Consider the following 5,543-nt stretch of genomic DNA (forward strand, 5'->3'; position numbering starts at 1 on the left):
GTGTTGATATGACCCACCGAGAACGGACCGCAGGCTAGGAGGCTCCTTTTTTCTATGTATGACTGGTTGGCCATAGTCCGGAGAATTGCCCCTTTTTTTCGGGGCCGGAATCCACCCACGAAGGAAAGAAGCCTGGAAGATAGCCAATCGTGGTTGGAAATCCGACAGAGATTTCGAAATATATTAGAAGAGAACCGTTTTGCGCTATTGATTATTTATTTCTATTTTTTATAATTATTTATTATTTAAATTTAATACCCATTTATTTTTGTGTTGGTGTATATGTATTTCATTGTTCTTTAATTATTCCGTATTTTTTGTATTCTGGTTTGTTTTTTTATTTTATATATATTTATTTTTTTCTTTTTATTTGTACATTTAAATGTAAAATGTAAATGTAATTCCATTCGCGGCCGTTGGAGCTAACGGTTGACAATTTCCCAAGAATATTAAATAAATTTCCTTTTTGTTTTGGCGGTAGTCCCTGCGTCTTAAAGAGAGCAGGTAGGGATAGGTAGGGTAGGGCTCTCTTAGGTAGGGATATAAACCCGGGAGGAAAGTGAGTTTGTTATAATATTATGATAATTGCGAGAAAATTGAGAGGAAAGAAATAGGGGCGGACGCAAGTAATGGCCAGCGTTCCGCTACGGAAGGGAGGGCAGGCCCAACTACTCCATGTCAGCAGGAGTAGGATAGAGATCCCATGTTGGTCAGGTGAGGATGAGTGTTAGAAGTTTGTTTGTCTCGGTAGTTTAAGATTTGAATTTAAATGTTGTGGGGAATTTAGTGTTGTGAAACGTCTAACATGTGCTGTTTAGTATATGTTGGATGATTATTATTGTTAGCGGTCTGTATGGGAAGGGTCAGGGAAACCGCGGCCCTGGATGAGCTAGCCGGAGTCAGACCCATGCCGATTGGCGGACCGTCGGACCAGGAGTTGGTCATAACATGGTGTTAAATTTAATTATTATAATTTGGTTTGATTTTTTTAAATAGAATATAAGTATGTAATACTATGTATATATATATTTTGGTCATTTTTTGGAGAGACGCAAAAGACAAAAGAAGCTATTCAATTAAAACCTGTTCCAGATCTAAAAACAATTGTAAAAGTTTTTTCCAAAATGTGCAAGGTGAAATGTGTATTCTCACAGATTTCAGAGCTAATTATATTGGGCGAGACAGCTTTAACAAGTGAATCAGGAGCTCGTGGCGCCCGCAGGGCAAAGGGCATCGTCTCCATCCGTATTAAGTATTATTACAAATACAAATTTAAATTTTACTTAAAAATATCGCTTCCATTTTTGCAGTCGCATTTAAAGACAAATTTTGCGATCGAGGCCGCGGATTTTGATAGTGTCTCAAAAACACTTTTAATATGCGCAGGACTGGGGGGAGGGGAAAAAAAACTTAAATTTTATCCGTTTTAAGTGGTGGACCGTAATTATCCCATTATCATGACGCTTTTTTAAATAAATATAAGAAACTTAAATCAAAAATATAAAAATAAAATTGAGAAATAAAAAAAATTAAATAAAATTTTGAACTCACAACGACTAAAGTTCTTCATCTACGTGACCTGTCGTTCTCAGTTTAAGGGGTTAGGTGGGTTTGCGCGGCCAAAAAATTGACTATTTAAAAAAAAAATTTTTTATATAAAGAATGAAAAATTTTATTGAAACTTTTAGATTTCTTAAATATACATATTAAGAAGAATTTTGTGAAATTTTCAGAAAAAAATATTAAAGAGGCAGCCATTGAGACGTTATTTCCCATGACCCCTGGGAAAAAATGTGCTTTCGCGTTGACAGCACAATTCTTGACAGAATCATCATCTCATCGAAAATGAAAAGATTAAATATTTTCGTTTAGTACAGACCTAAAACTAGAAACTGAACGAAGGAAAAAAAACAAGTAAACACTGGATTTTTGGAACACCTTTTTTAAAAAAATTTAAAATTTTGGTAAAATGTTTGGAACCTTTTTTTTTAATAGTTGTTATCAACGAAATATAAATCCTTCGTTCAAGTTCTACATAATCGTTTCTCGAAGGCCTGTGCAAAATTTTTAAAGATCGGTTGAGTTTCCGAGAAATCTTGACAACCGACAAAAACCGAGAAAAACGTGCTTAAAGTTTGCGCTCTGTCTATACCAGACCTCTAGCGTCCACCTTTTCAGGACTGTATCTCCGAAACTTTTATTCGAATTGACTTGAACATTTGGGAGAATATTTTCAAGATTCTTTAGAATTTTATACAAAAAAAAAAAAAAGCCAAACCCACCTAACCCCATATGGGGTTGAGAATATTCTCCCAAATTTTGAGTCGATTTACAGTCTTGAAAAGGTGAAAAGGCTCGAGGTCAGGCCATGGCTGCTTTAGGAGTTACTCCTATGTAGATTTCTGCACGTATTTGCTCATAGTTGAAAAACAGTTTTTGTCGATTTCAGTACATGACTTGGAACAAAAGAACTGCTTATGACAGAGCAAGCTCCAATACCGGTGCACAAAATCACAAATACGTCTGTGCGAAATTTATTTCGTATCGTATCGCTGAAATCTATTCGAATATTTTTGTAGCGCTACCAAATTTTTGATAGCATCCGAATAAAAACAATTTCAATACCGGCTTATAATTTATTGAGAGCTAATTCCGCGCAGTATAACAAAATAGCGGCCCGTCAATAAAAACTCCAAAATATGCAAGAAGATCAAAAGCTTTGGCGCAGAAGCGCTTCCAAAGCTCACAAAAGCGCATGCGCTACAAATGACAACAAAGTGCATGCAAAACTGGGAGACAACTGAGAAGATTAAATGCCGCTGCAGCTAAACAAATTACACAGTGTAACAGTGATTCTGAACTTTTGAAGTGACATAGTAGGAATTGTTCACTGGGTCGATTATATCACAAAACCATTTTTGAAATATTTCTAACACCCTCAAAATCTTGATTTATGGTTAAAAAACCGTTTTTCGGGACTTGTTTGCGCTTAAAAATTCCAGAACGCGGTTTTTTCAACCGATTTGAAAAGTTTTGGTGTTTTTTAATAGTGAAATGTTGTAGCTTTTGAAAAAAATATACATCTTCGATTTTGTTAAACCAAAAGAACAAAATTTTTACACCTGAAACTGAAGTTTTCGACTTTTGTTCGTGTTTTTCGGATTTTGATGCCAGTTTTTCGGTACAACTTACAAAAATTCTGTCATTTTTGACACATAGCAATGTTGTCTTATTAATTCTGAATAAAACGAGACAAATTTCATCAAAAAGTCATGAAAATTGGTGAAGTTATAACGCTTTTCCCAAAAAAAGTCAATTCAACCTTGCGTGCACTCCGGAGTACCTGTGTGTAGAAGACAGGAATATGCTCTTCTTCTTATAGTGCTCCCATGGTTTTATTGACTTTTTTTGGGAAAAGCGTTATAACTTCAACAATTTTTATTATTTTTTAATGAAATTTGTCTCGTTTTATTCATTATTAATGAGACAATATTAATATGTGGCATAAATGACAGAATTTTTGTCAGAAGAAAGCAATATACTCTTATTCTTATACACATTGTTACTCCGGAGCGCTCGCTAGGTTGAATTGACTTTTTTTGGGAAAAGCGTTATAACTTCACCAATTTTCATTATTTTTTGATGAAATTTGTCTCATTTTATTCAGAATTAATGAGACAACATTGATATGTGGCAAAAATGACAGAATTTTTGTAAGTTGTACCGAAAAACTGGCATCAAAATCCGAAAAACACGAACAAAAGTCGAAAACTTCAGTTTCAGATGTAAAAATTTTGTTCTTTTTGTTTAACAAAATCAAAGATATATTGTTTTTTAAAAAGCTACAACATTTCACTATTAAAAAACACCAAAACTTTTGAAATCGGTTGAAAAAAACGCGTTCTGGAATTTTTAAGCGCAAACAAGTCCCGAAAAACGGTTTTTTAACCATAAATCAAGATTTTGAGGGTGTTAGAAATATTTCAAAAATGGTTTTGTGATATACTCGACCCAATGAACAATTCCTACTATGTCACTTCAAAAGTTCATTCACTTTTGTCATTTTTGTAACACTGTGTTATCAATATTCTATCAATATTCTAATATCTAAATATTCCAATATTCTTATCTGGTGGCTGCTTAGCCCAACAATTTTCCAAATTAAAAAATTAAAATAACTTATTTTACCAAACGGTTTTAATAAACTTATTATGTAAAAATGATTTTAGCTTCTTAGCAATATGTAAACTAGCTACACATGAGTGATTTCAGTGATTTCTTGCAGTAAAAGGTTTTCGGCAATCCAGCAACAAAATGACTTCGCATTAGCCCGAAAAACATTGAGACTATCCAAGTGTTGTTGCTCAGTTCGGCGACAGAGGCAGCAAATTCCTCATTCAATAGGAAAACTATGCAAAATTGTTCTTGTAATTTGTCTCTGCCTATGCTGGGAGCAGTACACGTATATGATTTTGCTTTTCCCATATGGAAGTGATATCCAACGTAGGATCGAGAGCAATAGGACTGGGCACCCCTGACTTAGAGCCGGCCTCCTCCACTACTTGCGGGATAACTGGTCGTTCCCGAAGTCAGAATCAAAAATTTGGATTGTCCTGTGCGCGGTCCTAGGCTAGATCGCTAAGGATGCAGGCGCGATTCGGGTTGCTGTCGTAGCTGTCATAAATGTGGGTGGCATTGTTTGTTGGTTGTAGCTGAGAGCTTCAAATAGATATATAATGTTATTATATATTACGATTATAAAAATTACGATTATTATATGTGTAACCCGAAAACTGTTCTACGTTTCCGATGGTTTCCTTCGCCCTGTTGCGCGCTCTCCCACGTAGTGCCCAGAGAATTTACTAGTTGATCAGCAAGCTAACGGAAATATTTGTGCTTTTTTCCTTTCACATGTTGCTTTGCCATTGCAATTTTTTAATCAAATTTTTTTTTTGTGTTTTAAGTTTCCGCGACGTCTTAGGTAGTCGTGAGATTATTTAGCCGCTCTTAGTGCAAGGAAAACGATAACCTAGAGTTTGTTTGACATTGATCAGATTTAAATATTAATTTTAATGAGAAAGTCGGTTATGTTCTACTTGTCGATGTTTTCCCGTCTTAGGACACGAGTGTGTATAATATTATATTTTAAAAGTGTTGGAAAATTACGGTTGGTAGCATTGTTTTTAGAATAGCTGAGGATTATATGAGATGCGTTTTCGATACTATCGCAGGTTTTACATGTGATGTTGTTTACAACTTTCATTTTTGCACGGGTTGCTTTTTTAAAACAGTTTCCACTTACTATTCGATTTAATATTCTGATGTTTTTTAGGTCTAGTTTATATGATGGCTAGGAAAACCACGACTTGTTCAGTAAGATTGGGAAGACGTTGCAATATCCTCTGGGCTTGCTGGATGCGAAGTTGCCATACTCTCTCTCCCATTTTTGGATCTCATTGTGGATAGCTGATGTGGTGTTCCTTATACTCCTTGGAGGGGAGCATTTTTAGCTGCCTGGTCCACGAAGTTGTTTCTTTTTATTT

The 5,543-nt window shown here is 35.1% G+C and overlaps 1 long non-coding RNA gene across 1 annotated transcript; it reads right to left on the bottom strand.

The window, feature by feature from the left end:
* Positions 1 to 4,179: 4,179 nt before the first annotated feature.
* Positions 4,180 to 5,194, bottom strand: LOC116656213. Its single transcript, XR_004311212.1, has 2 exons — positions 5,097 to 5,194; positions 4,180 to 5,029 (listed from the first exon to the last, which is right to left on the bottom strand). It is a non-coding gene; the product is annotated as an uncharacterized LOC116656213 (long non-coding RNA).
* Positions 5,195 to 5,543: the final 349 nt, after the last annotated feature.

The sequence above is a fragment of the Drosophila ananassae genome, chromosome 3L (assembly GCF_017639315.1).
Source record: "Drosophila ananassae strain 14024-0371.13 chromosome 3L, ASM1763931v2, whole genome shotgun sequence".
Classification (NCBI taxonomy): domain Eukaryota; kingdom Metazoa; phylum Arthropoda; class Insecta; order Diptera; family Drosophilidae; genus Drosophila; species Drosophila ananassae.